This window comes from Macrobrachium rosenbergii, chromosome 48, assembly GCF_040412425.1.
Source record: "Macrobrachium rosenbergii isolate ZJJX-2024 chromosome 48, ASM4041242v1, whole genome shotgun sequence".
In the NCBI taxonomy this organism is placed as follows: Eukaryota; Metazoa; Arthropoda; class Malacostraca; order Decapoda; family Palaemonidae; genus Macrobrachium; species Macrobrachium rosenbergii.
Genome location: NC_089788.1, coordinates 38,221,750 through 38,240,462, shown reverse-complemented (window position 1 = coordinate 38,240,462; position 18,713 = coordinate 38,221,750). Strand labels below are relative to the sequence as shown.

Sequence of the window (18,713 nt, the reverse complement as noted above, 5' to 3'; positions counted from 1 at the left end):
GAGGAACTAGACTTGCTCCCGGAGGCTACAGGTGCTGAGACCTTAGCCTTCGACGGGGGGAAAGGCGATGCTTTCTTGGAGGACGAGGACTTATAGCCCTTCGCCTTCCATGAAGTCTTCAACTTCAACTTGGGGATAGCTGATGGAGCCCTATCACCCAAGGAGGAAGACTTCCCAAAACCTGAAAAGGAAGATATTGAAGAAGCTGGGGAATCAAAAGGGCGCCCGCCCCAACAACCTCACCTACCTCGCTACTTACCCCTGGTCCTGCTCAGTAGCCATGGGTTCGAGGTCTAAGTTCAAGGCGGCGGCGTCCTCTGAAACTTCTGAGTAAAGAATATCCACTTGGGGTGGCTGGGTCGCATCCCGGATCTGCTGGATGATGGGGTGGCAAGATCTTCTGGCACTGCGGCCGCCACTGCGTGCGCCGGGTAGAGCAGGTCCCTCAACCGCATCGAGGACGAGGGGCCTCCCGACGGAACATTCCTTCCAAACCCAGCCACCCAGGCCCGGAGAGATTCCAAGGCCGACTTCTTAGAGGACTCGTCCGCCTGAAAGAAAGCCAACAATTAGCTAAGGGTGAAAAAACAGTCCAGAAACCACATAAACAAAATTCAAAATGAAGAGCATAAAACGGAGGAAGATTGTCATTTACCGACTCATCCTGGATGGTTGCGCAGAGAGCGAAACAAACCTCACAACCATCGGGGTGCCAGACTACCAGGTCGCCGAGCCGGACCGCGCAACCAGCGTGGGTCCGCACACTACGTGACCGTAAGGTTGTTGCAGTGACACTGTACACCCCGGCTCCTCACAGCGAACAGTCTGTAAGTGGAAAACGAACATGAACCTACCACTCTAAGCAATCTAAGGCTGGCAAGGCCGGGAATTTCAACTGCAGCCGGAATACTCCGGTGGAGAAGAAATACCTTTTAATAAACTAGGCCAATAAGCTCCAAATTACACAGGGTGGCAGGCAAGACTTCCAGACCCCGGAATACTCCGGGGGATGGAAGGAATGAGACAACAGGAACTCAACCGTAGGGGTTGCCTGTAAATTTAACGGCGGAACCCCGGCGAGAACCGACTCACGTATAAAACTAAGGAGAGTACCCCGAAGATAACAAAAATATTTATATTTAAATACATATATCATGTAATAACATAAACTAATGACGGTAAATAGAAATTCTCCGGAGACCGGAGGGATCCGCTCCCCTTATATAAATAAATAAATCCCTCTTCACTACTACCCCGCCAGAGAAACAAGGTGGGCCAGATGCTCGTATCTTTAACATAAACCGGAGCAAAAATAATAACCCAGCCGAGTAGCCCGACGGGGCGGGAGGAGTGCGGGATAAAGTGTTCGAACACGTTCGAGCTAAAACAAATCACTAATCCAACACAGCGATGCGAGGACTGTATGGGAGGGAGCAAATCCCTCTACCAAATAGAGAAGTCCCTGAACTCGGAGAAAACGCCATCTAGCGTCACCCGCACGAGTAGAGCAAAGCTGGAAGGGTGGGGGGAGTGGGTGGAGTAGGGGAGAATGGTAGGCTACGAAACAGGAGACGGGGGAAACATATAACCCGCTCAACTGCACTACACCACTCCAAGAATGAACTGGGTCTATGGGAACTGTGATAGGAGGGTGGCCTACTACTAGGAAAGGGGAGCGACCAAGCCTCGATGCCCGACTCCTGCCTAGGCACAGCCTAATAGGGACCTAACCTAGTATAGGCTAGGAAAAGGGCAGGAGTACGGAGGGGGGGAGGAACAAACAAGGAGAGAAATTTTGTGCCGAGAACCAACCGGGAACGAGAAGAGGGGGCAAGAAGGCGAATAGCCTAGAGGAGACACATCCAAAGAACTCTATTCCCTAAAGGAAGGAAGAGAACTAAGGGGCTCACTCTGCCCACCAAAAACGACCCCGGAGGAAACAGCAACTAAAACTCCCTCAACCTGATGGACTTCCACGCCGAGGGCAAGGGGATGGAAGCAATAACCTACTCCAATAAAAAAAACCATCACACAAAAACATGAAATAAAAATGTGCTCAATAGGGTGCGTAGCCTACCCCGAGGCAACGGTTAGATCTAAGGCTGCCGCCACCACGAGGAGGTAAAGATGAAATATAAACGAACTGAGAGCACTATCGCCAAGAATAAAATAATAATAGCCTAATACAGACTAAAATAAAAGGGAACCCAACCTGGAGGGGGGGAACCTGGACGGGGCATCACCTCAAAGGGCCGGTAGGCCAATTTTATGTAAATTACCAAAAAAGGGGGGGTGCCACCGCAGGAAACCCGCCAGGAGGAGAACCATGGGGCAAAATATATATTATTAACTATAACGACAATGAGACAACTCCAACAGAAGGAAACTGATGGGGTCGCCTGGTCGACGATATGGCTGGGGGGACGCCGTGGCGTCATAATAAGATCTCAATATTATATATAAAATGAGACCAAAACAGCCAAATAAAGAACGAAAAACCCCACTATAACATAGTACTTAACTTGGAGATAGTAAAGCTGCTCGATGACATGATGAAAGATGGGAAAATTCCACAAAAAGGCACGAGCACACAAAATCAAAAGATAGTTATCACGTGCTAGAAAATGGAATGAGGTAGGTGGCGCTGGTGTCGCCGTCCTGGCGGGTGTTGAGTGTAGGGGCTGTAACGGCTCACCGCTCTGTTCCGGGGGTTTTGATAGGGAGAGATCTTTCGAGTATGTTTCCGTGGTAGTGGTATTTCACTCACCCTTCGTTATACCGACGTCTTCCTAGAAGACGCTCGACTGGGGGTAGTAACCCCAGCTTTCCTGAAAGCTCTTTTTCTCTGGTATATCTAGCATATTATACCTAGAAATTCGTGCTGTAATGGAATTTCACCGGCTGACACGGGACTGGACTCAGAAATGGCCTAGTAATTTCCCTATAAGCGGAGTTTAAATTTCGCTTTCATAACACCTAACTCGAATTCTAACTACACTGAGAGAATTTCAGCAATGCAAGCTGACTTCGGCTGTATGTCCCACGGGAATTTATTCGCGCCTAAATAACAGTTCGCTAATTCAAAATGCTATAAAATTTATCACAGAGGAATTTCTTTTGCACTATTCCTCGAAGCAAGAATATGGCAAGGACTTTAACACAGGAATTTTCGCACTATTCCTCGAAGCAAAAGATATGGTAAAGATTTTAACACAGGAATTTCGCACTATTCCTCGAAGTAAAGGATGGTTAGCACTGGTTATTTCTAACTACCTATCCTGAAAGGCATGCATTAACGAATCTAATGCATGGTTCTTTTCTCTCAGTGAATACATGCGTCCCCTATTTCTAATTCCGAGGAACAGTCACGATTGTAAAAAGGTTTTGCTGAGATAAACACATTACTTACGTGGTATTTCCGGATCTGTGTGCTGGTTTTACACAAAAGGTTCGTAATTGTCTCGTACCCAGCTTAGCTTTGCTAATAGCTGATCTGGCAAGTTGCAAGTGCAATAAAGCAACACTAGGGGAACTGCAACTGCAAAACGAGATCTATGGCCAGGTCGCCATTTTTACGTTTTTCCTGTGATTTTAGTTTGAGATACTCTCTGTGAGAGAGGTAGCAACAATTTAAGGTAATTTAGCCTTGTGATTCTGACTTTGTGGGTCCAGGAAAACGTAAAAAAAAGAGAAAACAAAGGAGAATTTCGTATGAGCATAGGGCTCTTGTTACTGAGGGAAATATTACGTAAAACACTTGGGCAAATTTAAAGGAGTGTATTTACATAAATGATATCAGTACGGGAAAGAGGAACTCAAGTAGATTACTATCCTGAAGGGGATTCCTACGGGATTGAATGAAACTGGGGGATTCCAGACACAGTCCGAGAAGCTTCCACGAAATAGGGTCCCTCTGAAATGAGAGATATGCACATTATACGCCAGTAATGAAAATAGACAAAAGAATAATGAATTCAAAGCTGCACTGAGGGTGCCAAAAGGACTTCGATGGAGTACTAAAGACTTAATACTGCCGATGCAAGAGGCGCACGGACATTAGACAAGGGATTTGTTGATTAATGGCGCTCACTATTTAAGTAAATGTTACGAGACAAAAGCGTGACTGAAAGGGGGCTCTTCCAGGGCACTTTACCGTAGCAGATTTTCCGAGGGCGCGTTGAAGGTGGTCCGTGGATGACTTACGATTTCCGAGGGCGAGTCTCTTCCATGTGGTGAGATGCAATGGGCTTCCGTAAAGGGGCAAGGCGATGGGGACTCCTCGAAACTCCAAGCAATGGCGTGTGGGCTCGAGGCAGGCCAATGGTGGAGCGAACACTTGGAATGCGGTTGAGGGGCACGAGGAAAAAGTATACTTTGGAAAGGGCCATGTGGTTAGGATGCAATGGCATCGATGGGGCCAGGTGTTGAGGACGTCTTCACTCCATATCTTCCAGCCCGCATGTAAGCCTCGAGACCTCGTGGGTTTCTGCTTTTATCCCCTCCTATGGGGCAGGGGGTGCGTCCAACACATAGGGGTTTTGAATCATATGCACCTGATGCCCGCAGGGGAGGCTTTGCCTATAAGAAAAACGCCCAAGACAGATTACTTTTGCCTCGAAGGAAAGTTCTGTTTTAAAAAGGGAGTGGCCTTAATCTTTTAAACCCTTGTATTCTGACCGTGCTAAGTCGATAGACAGATGGTCTGTCGATCGGGTGGCTGGCAGTACATGAAAACAACAGAACAACCAACAACAACAAGAGAGGGGGGGAGGCAATTTGCTAGCGAATTCTTGCTAATCATAATAATAACTTAAACAAGTCTCATTGTGAAATGAATTTAGCTATTTTTTTTTTTTTGTAATAGATGAAGTTGGCCATTGGGCGGCATGTTTTTGTGTAAATAAATCAAGATTCCGTTCACTATTTTCACTTTATTTCATTATAATACAGTAAACCCCCCATATTCCTGCGTCCCCCCCCCCCCCCGCGAATAGCTAAAATCTGCAAATACTTAAAATCCTCATAAAAACACTTAGAACTGCCTATTTTGATAGTTCAAACACAAAAAAAATAAAAATGCTTATACAGGTGCCTACTTACGGTGGGGTTAGGTTCCAAAACACCCATTGTCTGCTGGAAAAAACATATCCCGAATATAGCCCTAGCCTACACTCGGGTATTCAGTACCATGTATAACATATATGGCAGCCTAGCCTACACTATAAAGTATACTCTACACATATACGGTATAGTAGTTATTAATATCAGCTAATTCTGGAGGGTCATGCAGATTGACTTATGATAATTCAATACAAGAAGAAATTGAATAACAAACAAGAATTAGCTTACCCTACACTGTTGTATATCGTATACATATACAGTAGCCTAGCCTACATTATACTGTACTTTGTATTCACATATTAATATCGTATTACACAAACATCAAGATAATGAATGTGCACTTTTCCATGGATCTTTTAAAATGTTATGCTTGACGTCACTGTGTCCAATAATATTGTATGTAATATTCTTATATTAATTTTGTATTGGAAATTGAGATCAATGTTTTGCTTTGAAAATCGATTACACGGTAAGTTTATTTCTCCGTATTTAACTAATTTCAGAGAGCTTTTCTTGCTTCTAGATACTTTATTTATATTTTGGGAAAAGTTATTTTTCGTGATACAAGGTGTTTTTAAGTCGAAGTATAACTTGAATAAGTCTCTTTGTGAAATTAATTTAGCTTTTTTTTTCAGTAATGGATGACGTTGGCCGTTTGGGGGACATGGTTTTGAGTTCATCATAATACGAGCTTTATGTATTTATCATTTATCGGCGTGAAAACAGCAGTAATATGCGTTCTTTCATGCCCAGTAGTTTTGATTAGAATACTTTCTCTCCAATTTTATTTACGGTTGAGTGTCATCCATGTTGCTGATGCATATTAATTTAGTCATTAGCAGCTTGAACATTGTTTTCTCAGCTCCAGCGACAACTTGCAGTTTAAATTTAGCAGTATATTTCCTTGCCAATCATGTATCTATGGCGAATAAGTTATAATGTAAAATATATCAGTCCTGTTCTACTTAACGTCATTTGTAACATAACTGCAGTAATTGTTTACTACCATACGATGGTTAAAATACAAGCAAAGCAGCTGTTGTTATCTGGTTCGGTGATAAGCAAAACAACAGTTTCTTGTTTGGTTGTTTATGGCTGTACGCATTTACGCAAGAGTATAACATTACTAACAATACTTTTTCTGAGTCCAGCCCCGTGTCAGCCGGTGAAATTCCATACTAACACGAATTTCTGGGTATAAATTGCTAGATATACCAGAGAAAAAGAGCTTTCAGGAATGCTGGGGTTACTACCCCCAGATCGAGCGTCTTCCCTAAGGAAGACGTCGGTATAACCAAGGGTGAGTGAAAGGATCACAACCACAGAGCTACTACTCGATAGATATCTCTATGTCAAAACCCCGGAAGAGAGCGGTGAGCCGTTACAGCTCCCACACACAGGCGTCCGCCAGACCAGCGGCACACCAGCGCCACCTACTTCATTCCATTTTCTAGCATGTGACTGTTCACCCTCGGAATTTTTGTGCTTGTGCCTTTTGGGTGTTTTCCTGCTTTTCGCCATGTCTTCTAGCAGTTTCACCATCTCTAAGTTAAGTACCATCTTATTGTGGGGTTTTTTTAATATAAGTTTGGCTGCATCTGTCCTTAATTCACAATTATGAGATTGTTGTTATGACGCCACGGCGTCCCCCAGCCAGCCATGCCGACCGTGAGGCTGCCCCTTCAGTCTTTTCTGTCGGGGTTGTCTCTTTGTCGTTATATTACTTATCTGTTCCCCTGGATCTCTTCCTGGCGGTGTTTCCTGCGGTGGTTTATTGGAGTTTTGTTTAATTTTTTTATGAACCCCATAACGAGTCCCCCTATAGGGTTCCCGTCATACCCCGCTTAGGCCTCCCCTCCAGGATGAGTTCCTAGTTGGTCTTAGTTATTTACTATTATTTTTATTATATTTTGGCGTTGGTGCTATATATATATATTTTGTTACCTCTTCGGGGTAGCGGCAGCTGTAGGTCTAGCCGCTCCTCCGAGGTAGGCTACGCACCTCGCATGAGCACATTATTCTTAGAAATTATTCTTATGTATATTGTGTTATTGTGATGGTTTTTATATTATGTCGTGTGTGGGTTTTTCTCCCTTGCCTATCATGTTAGGCTCGTATTGCTTCCTTGTCCTCTCACCCTCCTCATAGGTTAGGTGTGGAGCGGTTCATCGGGTTGAGGGAGTTTTGTTGCTGTTTCCTCCATGGCCGTTTTTGGGGTGGCAGAGTGAGCCCCTTTGTTCTCCCCCTTCTTTTCGAAGGAGTAGAGTTCATTGGGTGTGCCTCCTCTAGGCTATTCGCCTTTTTGCCCCCTCCTTTTCGGTCCTGGTTGGTTTTCGGCACAGAATTTCTCTCCCTGTTATCCCTTCCTCCACCCTTCCCTTACTCCTTCCGTTAGCCTAGGCTAGGCCTAAGCTCGGGTATTCATCTAGGCTTTGCCTAGTCAGGAGTTGGGCATTGAGTTCTTGGTCGCATCCCTTCCCTCAGGAGTAGGCTTGTCCTGCCAAGCTCATATTATGTTTCTTGGCGTGGAGTGTGCTTGCAGTCGAGCGGGTGAATCATTTTCCCTTGTCTCCTGTTTTCACTCTCGTAGCCTACTCTTCCCTACCCCACCACCCTCCCTCCCCCCCTCATCTCAGCCAGCTCTTGCCCTTCTCGTGCGGGTGACGCTAGATGGCGTTTTCTCCGAGTTGGGGACTCCCTCTGGTGGAGAGATTCGCTCCCTCCCAGAACTAGTCCCCGGCAGCGCTGTGTTTGTTTTGATGTTTCGTTTACCACTCTCCAAGATCGAGCGGGTTTCGAACATTCTTTCCTTGATCTTAACCACTCTCCGTCGGGTTGCTTTGGTTGGGTTGTTGACGCCTGCTCCGGCTTATGTTATACTTGGCCTTTCATGACGGGCACCTCACACACCTTTGTTTCCCTGGCGGGGAGGTCCGACAGAGGGGGAGTGTATGAGAGAGAGGGATACCTCCAGTCTCTGGAGTTGATTTTCTCATTTTTACCATCACTTGTATATTATATATATTTATATTATCTGGCGGAGTGAGCTTCTCACTCCGCCACTATACTTATTTTGTGTTTATTGAGTCCGGTGTTCCACCCTGGGGTTCCGCCGTCTTTTTTGTTGGCAGCCCTTGTGGTGGGTCCCTGTTGTCTCAAACTTTCCGTTCCGCCGGAGTATTAGGGTGACCGGGAGTATCTTGCCTTCCACTCTGTTTAAGTTATGGCTTGGTGGTCTTGTCCCTGACGAGGGGTTTTTCTCTCCACCGGAGCATTCCGGTAGTAAGCGGAAATACCCTGGCCTTCCAGCTTTAGGTTACTTAGAGTGGTAGGTTCATGTACTTTTCTTACACTTACAGACTGTTCGTTGTGAGGAGCCGGGGTGCACCGCTTCTCTCCAGCAACCATATGGGCACGTGGTGTGCCGGACCCACACTGGCTGTGCGGTCCGGTTGGATGACCTGATTGTTTGGCACCCCGACGGCTGTGAGGTTTGCTTCGCTCTGTGCGCTGGCATCCAGGACGAGTCGGTAGGATATAGCTTCTCCTTTATTACGTTCCTCATATCTGTGTAGTGCTTATATGGTTTTCGGGCTTACTTCCGTTCAACCCTAATTGTCCGTTCTCTTACAGGCGGACGAGTCCTCCAAGAAGACTTCCCTTGAGTCTCTCCGCGCCTGGGTGGCTGGGTTCGGAAGAAACGTTCCGTCGGGGAAGCCTTATGTCCTCGACGCGAAGTTGAGGGACCTGCTTTACCCCGGCGCCCGGGTGGCTGCTGCGGTTCCGGAAGAACTAGCCAACCCTATTATTCAGCAGATCCGGGATGCGACCCAGCCACCCCAAGAGGACATCCTGTACGCTGAGGTGTCGGAGGATGTCGCCGCGTTAGACTTGGACCTGGAACCAATGAACACGGAACCGGACCAGGTGGTAGGTAGCGAGGTAAGTGAGGTTGCGGGGGCGGGCCCCCTTTTTGACTCCCCATCTTCCTCTGTGTCTTCTTTTGCAGGTTTTGCCAAGTCTTCCATCTTGGGTGACAGGGCCCCATCAGCTGTCCCCAAGCTGAAGCTGAAGACTTCATGGAAGGCGAAGGGCTTTAAGTCCTTGTCTTCCAGGAAAGCATCGCCTTTCCCCCCGTCGAAGGCTAAGGTCTCCGTACCTGTAGCCTCCGGGAGCAAACCTGGAACCTCCGGCAAAGGCACGAGTAAGAGGGCATCAAAACCAAGCCCTCCTCGCCAGCCTGCCTTTGATCCGGAGGCGTTTGCAAACTCGTTGTTCGAGAGGTTCTCGGCGGAGGTCGAGTCTAAGTTTACAAAAATCTCTGAGAAACTTACCAGCCATGATAACATACTGGCGGGAATGGCTCGCCCTGGCGGAGTCGAACGGCAGTATGCTATTCCTAACACGGCTGATCTCCCTCCTTTTGACGTCGGGAACCCTTGGCGTTTTGCCCTCCGTGCTATTCAGCACGAGGGTACTCTGACTGTTGAAGGTCTTGGCACGAGACGGTTAGAGGAACTTGAGTTCTTTCCTCCCGATCTCCTGCCCCCTTACCCAGGCTTCGTTAGGCTGACGGAAGAAGCCTGGGTACGCTCAGACAAGGTCCCTAGAGAGACAGTGATCTTCCCTAGGGACCAAGCTCAGTCGGCTCTCCTGCGCACTCTGACGGAGTGGCAGGCAGATAACACAAAACTTACACCTTTCAAGGGCAACTATACCATGTTCGCCCTGGGTGATAAGTTGCCGACTCCTTGCCTAAACAAAGTGGCTCTGGCTACGGCTCGAGCGTGCTTTGACGGCAACCCCTTGCCTCAACTAAGGGAGACAGACTCCACATCCCTGGTATTCCCAGGGGTGAGGAGTTCTGGATTGGCGCCCGTCCACTTTTACTGTGGGAAAGCTGGGCGCCTACTGTGCATCAACCAATTCAGCGAAAGCAGCTTCCTAAGCTCCCGGAAGCCCTGCTGAAGTCTGAATTTGAGGCCCGGGCTAGGCTAGCCCGGTCATTGAACTCCGTCTGCCTCACAGAAGCGACTGCCGTCTCCTGTGCAGACGAGCCCTTCTTTCAGGTCCTGGCTAAATCCCTGTTAGCAGGGTTTCAGACAGACCTCTTCGATTTCATGATGGCTAAGCTTGAGTGCAGAAAGTTCATCTTTGCCGAAGCCACCATACGTCATGAGCCTAACAAGCTCATGAAGAGCTCCATCTGGGGCCCTAACCTCTTCCCAGAAGAAGAGGTAGCCAGTGTGCTCAGGGAGGCTACTAGAGCTAACCAGAGTCTTCGCTCTCACTGGGGTATCTCAGCTTATAAGCGTAAGACCCCAGAATCTGGCGGCCCCCAGACTAAAGGTGGTAAGCGGTTCAGGAGACACAAGAGGCCTCATCATCAGACGGTAGTTCAAGCTGTCCCGGTCTCAGCAGTTGCACAGCCCTCTACCTCGAAAGCTCATCCCCAACAATACGTGCTGGTCCAACCAGCCCATTCCCTTGCTGCACCCTCGTACGTTGCCTCACCAGCATACAACCCTACCTATGAAGGCCGTGGGTTCTTTCACAGCCTTAATAGGAGTGCAAGGGGGGGAAGAGGTCGGGCCCCTTACAGAGGCAAGCCCAACACCGCCCCAAGAGGTAAACCTGGACGTGTTAGAGGAAATAAACCCGCTTCCTCCCACTGAGAACCAGTCAGGTAGGTGGTCGCCTTTACTGGTTCAGAGACCAGTGGTCCTTCAGCCCTTGGGCACACAGCATTGTGTCCAAAGGTCTAGGATGGAGCTGGACCAAAGACCCCCCTCTGATCAGGTTTTACAGCCACCCTCAAGAGTCCTACAGGACTACGTGGCGGAATTGCTCAACAAGCGAGCAATAAAGAAAGTAAGGCACCTCAAGTTTCAAGGCAGGTTGTTCACTGTTCCCAAGAAGGACTCCGATCAGCAAAGAGTGATCCTGGATCTGTCGCGTCTAAATCATTACATAAAATGCGACAAATTTCGCATGCTTACGGTAGCACAGGTACGGACTCTACTTCCGCGTGGAGCCGTCACCACCTCTATCGATCTTTCAGACGCTTACTATCACGTCCCGGTTGCGCGGAGCTTCTCTCCGTTCCTGGGTTTCAGACTCGGGAATCAAGCCTACTCCTTCAGGGTCATGCCTTTCGGTCTAAATATTGCACCCAGGATATTTACAAAACTGGCGGACACGGTAGTTCAGCAACTCCGGTCCCTAGGAATATCCCTAGCAGCATACCTAGACGATTGGATAATTTGGGCTCCAACAGTTCTAGAATGCCGGAAGGCCACGGCCACGGTCATCAACTTCCTGGAGTCGTTAGGGTTTTCAACTGAACAGAGAAAAGTCCCGCCTGACTCCGGTCCCGGTTTCAGTGGCTGGGTCTCCAGTGGGATCTGTCCTCGTCACACGTTATCCCTCCCGCCTCCCAAGCGGAAGGAGATAGCCTCCTTACCAGGAAATTCCTGAAAGACAAAGCAGCATCCCGCCGGGCCCAAGAAAGAATCCTCGGTTCCCTTCAATTTGCCTCAGTGACGGACCTGCTCTTAAAAGCAAAATTAAAAGACATAAACAGAGTGTGGCGGAGTCGAGCCAATGTCAGGCTCAGAGACAAGGTCTCCTCCATTCCCAGTTTTAAAGCAAGACTGCGGCCTTGGTCCACAGTCAGCGGCCTGTCCAAAACAGTTCCGCTTCAGTTTCCCCCTCCGGCGCTGGTAGTTCACACGAACGCCTCATTAAGCGGCTGGGGAGGGTATTCGCCAAAACAAAAGTACAAGGAACGTGGTCTCACGATGTTTCAACGGTTCCATATAAACACCTTGGAAGCTATGGCGGTATTTCTAACCTTAAAGAAAATCCGCCCCAGCCGGATTCATATCAGGCTGGTGTTGGACAGCGCCGTGGTAGTTCATTGCATCAACAGGGCCGGCTCCAAATCAGGTCGAGTGAACCAGGTTATGGTAGCTATTTTCTCCTGGCGAACAAGCACAGCTGGCATCTGTCAGCCACCCACCTAGCGGGGGTGCGGAACGTGGTGGCGGATTCCTTGTCCAGGACCACTCCGTTGGAGACGGAGTGGTCTCTGGACGGAGAGTCATTTAATTGGATTTGCCGCCGGGTTCGGGTTTCCAAGTGGATCTGTTCGCGACGGAGAGCAACTTCAAGCTTCCCTGTTATGTGGCTCCAACCTGGATCCTCAGGCGTGCGCCACGGACGCAATGACCATAGACTGGAACAATTGGGAGAAGATTTATCTATTTCCCCAATAAATTTGCTGTTGAAAGTACTGCACAAACTCAGGTCATTCAAAGGTCAACCAGCCCTGGTAGCTCCGTACTGGCCAAGAGCAATTGGTTCCCTCTTCTTCAGGAACTTGGGTTGCGGAGTCTTGATTCCCAATCCCAAACTGACCCAAACAGTACAAACCAAGACTGTGTCAGCTTCCTCAAGAATTCAGAATGCCCTAGTTTTATGGACTTTATAAAGTTCGCAGCTCAAAAGGGAGCAAACATTGACCCCGTTAACACTGTTTTTAGAATCAGACAAGAGAGATTCTACTCAGATAATATGACTCAGCAGTCAAGAAATTGGCCTCCTTTTTGAAGACATCTGAAGCCCAAACCATGACTACTAACCTAGCAGTTACCTTCTTTAGATCATTGTTTGAAAAAGGCCTTGCCCCGGCCACTATTACCACAGCTAAGTCAGCCCTGAAGAAGGTATTCTTATATGGTTTTAAAATTGACCTTACAGATTCTTACTTTTCATCTATTCCTAGAGCATGCGCTCGTCTGAGACCCGTATCACGCCCACATTCTGTTACGTGGTTCCTCAATGATGTGCTTAAGTTAGCATCTGAGATTGACAACTCTCAATGCACATATTTGGATCTGTTAAGGAAAACTTTATTTCTGATTAGCTTGGCTTCAGGTGCCAGAATTTCAGAGCTGTCGGCTCTCTCTAGAGGTGATGATTTTGTTAGTTTCCTCCCGTCCGGAGAAGCCCTCCTTTCTCCTGACCATAGATTTTTAGCCAAAAATGAGGACCCTCAAGACAGGTGGTCTCCTTGGAAGGTGGTGCCCCTTCCACAGGACCAGTCCTTATGCCCAGTCTATACCTTAAAGTCTTACCTTTTAAGAACTCCACAGTGTAAGTCGGGTCCTCTTTTTATCAGGGAGAAAGGTGGAACTCTATCGTTAAATGCAATAAGGCAACAAATTCTGTATTTCATTAAACAAGCTAACCCAGATTCAGTTCCTAAGGTTCATGATATTCGCGCAGTAGCTACTTCCACTAATTACTTTCATAATATGGATTTTTCAGAACTTACCAAATATACGGGTTGGAAATCACCTCTAGTGTTTAAACACCATTATTTAAAATCACTCGAAGCCCTGAAATTTTCTACAGTGGCTGTGGGGAGTGTCATTTCCCCACCTTAATTACCCATTACCCTTTATCCTTCTCCCTACCCCCCGCCCACCTGCCTCATTTACTTCTCTGCCTGCCCTTCTGGATGATCATGCCTCACTGCCTTGCTCCTCATATTGAAATTATTATTGTCTTTTTATTATATTTTGGGAACTGTATTTTGACATGCTGTGATTTTGGATTGTCTTAGGGGTACTGGGCTGTTTTTATTTTGCTCCATGTACCCCATATATTTTCTCATGTTGTAGATGTCTCTCTTATGTTTAGTTATAAGTTCATATTTACTCCTTAATCTTAAGTATTTTTGAATGTATTTTGCCTTATAGTCTTAAGTATTTTTGATGTATTTCCCTGCCATGTTGTTTGGTGTATTGACTTTCTACTCCATTTTTAAGGTCGTATTACTGTATTTTCGTATTAATATGCATTTTTTCATGTGAGAGATATCCTCATTAAATCCATTTCCATAGCTTGTGTTTTTCTTCAGATTACCTTGTTTCCTTGTAGTTTGCAGTCTTGGCATGATTCTCTATCACTATTTCACCGGCTGACACGGGGCTGGACTCAGAAAAGGGATTTTGACAAAGGAAAATCTATTTCTGAGAAGGCCCCGTGTCACCCGGGTGACCCTCTCAGAAGTACCTTCTGCTCCCCTACTTGCACATGCCAAGCCTGGGGTGGTGCTAGCCTGGAATGAGGTAGGTGGCGCTGGTGTGTCGCCGGCCTGGCGGGCGTCGGTGTGTGGGAGCTGTAACGACTCACCGCTCTCTTCTGGGGTTTTTAACATGGGGATATCTTTCGAGTGTGACTCCGTGGTTGTGATCCTTTCACTCACCCTTGGTTATACCGACGTCTTCCTTGGAGAAGATGCTCGATCTGGGGGTAGTAACACCAGCATTCCTGAAAGCTCTTTTTTCTCTGGTATATCTAGCATTTTATACCTAGAAATTCGTGCATGAATGGAATTTCACCGGGTGACACGGGGCCTTCCTCAGAAATAGATTTTTCCTTTGTCAAAATCCCTTTTTTTGATACTGATGCTGATTCATGCTTTTCTTAATATTACTACTAGTAGAACGACTACCGGTGTTGGTGCTATTCTGATTGCTTTTGTTCCCACTTTGATTTTTCTGCCTTTGATGGCAGTTCTGATAACTATAAGTGGACTGATGAATGCTACAGTATTTAGTCCACCAATACGGTTACAATTGAAGCATTTCACATGCTGGTTGACGGAGCTAACCGCATTAACCTGTTGTGGTGCAGCTGTATCTGCAAGAGCCTGTTTAACTTGAGTATTTTCTACAACAGATATGATTGTAGGATCTAAGTCCGGGCATTGCGCCATGTGCTTCTTAATCTGCGCTTGAATTGTCACTTCCCCAGAGGATTTATCAAGTTTGACATTGAAACAACGCACTAATCTGTCTGGCAGCATACCAGTCACTACGGCAAGTTTCAATTAATGGCATACGTCTGCGGTGCGCATCACGTTACCATTAACCCAAGAGGAGCTAAGTAGCTTTGAAAGCCACTCTTTAAATTTATCTGCTATAAGGGCAGCTCGATCAATTAGTGATATGCCTTTCTTATCTGCTAATTTAAGAATACTCCTCAACACCAGGACTCTGTCCATATCGGACTCAGTACCATAAACTTTTCGTGACAAACCCTTCAAATCATCCCAGGTTTGGCACTCCTGAAACGAACCTGTGCGTAACCAAGAGCCAGCATCACCCTTGGCATATTCAATAAATGACCTTGCCTCTTGTAATTGTATAACGGGATCCACTACTTTTTTAGATAGCAAGTGGGCATCAATGGATGTGATCCAGCTTTCGACCCCTTGAGTCAACTGACCGTTGACTAAGCCTTGAAAAGGCACTATGGCTGATTGAGTATTCATGACTGTGAATATGTTTTTTGAGTCTGGGTCTGGGCCCGCGACTGCACTTGCTCCTGCACCTGTGGGCATATTGTTGGTACAGTATTTTTTACATTAACTCTAGGCCTATTAGTACCTCTACCTCTATTTGATCTCCCAAAGGAATTATGCAAATACTCCCGGGTTGAACGCAACCTCATAAGTTTATAAAAAAGAAAGGAAATTCTCCTGAAAAGAAAAAAAAACAAGTTAAAATATTCACTGCCTATTAAAGAGAAAAAGAAAAAGTAAAGTTTATGGGGGTGAAACTTACGGATCAGATCTCCGACTACAGTTGCACGTGTAGACTCGAAGGAGCGGCAGCAAGTCACAAAATCTGCGAGGGTGGATGAGGGTTGGAGGGCTGTAAGGCGTTGTATTAACTCTTTGTCCCACACTCCCATCAATATTACCATTTGCAACTGCTTTTCTGTGCAGGAAGCAGGGTTGCCAGTGCAAAAATCCACTTCATCGGCGAGATCCTTGAGGCGTGCATAGTAATCTACAAATGGTTCTCCCACAGCCTGTTTGCAGGACAATAACACTCTCTGCGTCGTAAGGCCTCATTTCTGAGACTGCGAAAATGCTTTTGCAGTGCATTCAACACCTCTGTAAGGGAAAGTGAATGTGTCGTGAGGGATGCCTAGTGTATGCGTAAGCAGACGTTGAACTTCCAGGGAGATGCAGGGCCTCAGGTGAATCAGCTGGGCTGCTTGATGCAAGCTGTCAAGTCCAACTAGGGCTGCATAATCCTCAAAACGAAGTCTCCATTGACGAAAAGCTTGATATGTTGCATCTTGTTGCAGAATTGGAGGGGGATGGACCTTAGGCTGGCTATAAGTCGTGGGTGTATTTACCCGTTGGGCTCCTAATGGCGTGGCAGGGGGTGCCAGTGTGGTGTCAGGTTGCTGAGACTGTTGCGATGATGCCAGCTGTTCTGACAGCAGTGTAAACAGAGCCATGAATCGCTGGTTATTTTCCTGTCTTGATTGCTCCATTTTTTGCCTGAAGGTCTGTTCCTCTTGTCTCCTTCAAGCTTGCTCCTGCAAGCTGGAAGTTTGAAGAAGATGTATGAGGTGCAACATGTCACTATCATGGCTTCCTGGCCTGTTGGGAGTAAGAGGAGGAGGAAGGGAGGGTCTGATATCCTCATCAAGTGTGGAGGGGCTGGTATCATCATCAGCAGTTGGGGGATGCATGGATCCGTCGTCTCCCATTGGATCATCCGTCTGATCCTCTCCTCTCTGATCCAATAATTCAGTTAGCTGTTCCTCTTGCTGAGCCATATTGAGTTGGGTATCATACGAAAGTTTAGAATCTTTAGATTCTAAGGAAAATGTTTAGTTCTCTGTAGGTACACAAAGAAATGCGCCAGGAGTATTTAAAATAAAAGATCCTGTTGAAAATAAGATAAAAAGGCTGGAAAGTCAAGCGAATGGAGGCGAATGTGTGTGTACGTGTGTTGTGGTGGTGGTGGGCGGGGCATAGGCTGGTCACGGTTGTCTTCTGGGCTCTCAGTGTCTATTGATGCATGAGAGGGGTAGGATAGTCCATGGAATCGCTGGGGCCAAATTTGAGTAGCCTTATGCACTGGCAAGGGGAAGCGGTCTCGCGGCTCACAACATCACACTGCACTAACACATTAACACTAACACTGTCCTTCACAAACACTATATCACTCCTAGAGACACTGTAATGCACATAGATACTGTCGATGATGTCCTGAGTCACTGTAAGATCCAAGGTGAGAGACGAATACAGCAATGACGGTTGCTTGAATTTCGAATTTGGGGTCCGGCTGATTGAAGTCTCTATCAAGGGAGCGGCTACATAACACTGCGCCATGTAATGTGATGTCTCACTGCGACATGTAATGTCTTCACACTGAAGGTGATGAAATGAAAAAGTAGATTCTTTCCACTCCCATTTAATGAAGAGACGGAAACAAATGTGAGAGCGGAGGATGAGATCCGATGCTCGTCACTCGTCAGTGACCACTGGCTATCTTATGCATCGCACTTGTCGGGAAAAGACAAGTATTGTCTGCTGAAATACAATGTTGCCACATTGCATAATTCAGCTAGTGATCTTACAGTACTTATAAGAATATATGAATGGTTCAACACAAATGAGGTATTATAAGAATATATGAATGGTTCAACACGAATGAAATATCTCAGGTAACATAAATATACTTCTTTCTGTAAAATAATAGTAAAAGTGTACATGGATACATATATTTGATATCTATACAGAGGTCAGGGGCATTGTCCTGTCCATAGCATTCTGAAAGAACTTGTCAGTTTAGTAGGTATTGGGTGCTGGGGTGTGATAACAGCAGACCACTTTTACCCCCTTTTTCTTGGGTCCTGTGGTGGCTAGCCCTTCTTTCCTTTTGTTGTGACAGGTAGCACCTCATTTAAGGTATTCCACGAACGAGAGCATGTTGTTTGAGTGGCTGGTTTTCCCTCCTTTCTCTAGCCGTCCTCCCTTGTAGTCCAGGGAGTCTGATGGCTAGGCTGAGTACTAGCTGGATTGGGCACCAGTCTTTTGTTTTCTTTATGATCAAGAAGATGCATGCCCCCTTCTCTTTAGGCAAAATGAAAAGGGGACAGACAGTAAAGTAGACTCATTGATCACAATCATCTGATTTTATTGTCTCCAGCACTTCAGCTTGGGTTCTTTCAGTCAGATCAAGTGCAGACAGTCCCTGGGTTATGAAAGGTTCGGCTTAGACATTCTGAGCTTACAATACTTTTCAAATATATTCATCAGCAATTATTTCCCAGATTACAACACATTTTCCAGGATTACGACATCGAAGTAATGGAAAAAATATGGCTCCAAAATGGCAGAATATAAAAAATTTGGAGGTTTTTTCATGAAAAACTCAATAAAAATGCAGGTTACATTACATTGTTTTCAAGACAACCCAAAGGATTAAAAGTAAGGTTTATTTACAATTTTCGACAGTGTCTCAGCTTATGACAGTTTTTGGCTTATGACGCGGCGTAGGAATGGAACCACCTTCGTAAACTGCCTGTAATTGCATACAGTACAAATCCATTATTTGATAATCAGAAATCTAGCAAATTTTTAAAATATAGGCAGTCCCCGGTTATCAGCGATCCGGTTTTACTAGGATTGTCTAGCGACGAAAATCGCCGATTTCCACTTATCGGCACTGTTACTTGGGTATTGGCGCCGATACATACCTAACAGAGTTGCC

General features: G+C 46.4%; 1 protein-coding gene across 1 annotated transcript in view; it reads left to right on the top strand.

Annotated features, from left to right (window-relative positions):
• Positions 1–18,713, top strand: part of LOC136831348 (uncharacterized) — a 169,198-nt gene that overhangs the window by 104,345 nt on the left and 46,140 nt on the right. The gene's annotated exons all lie outside the window — the stretch shown is intronic.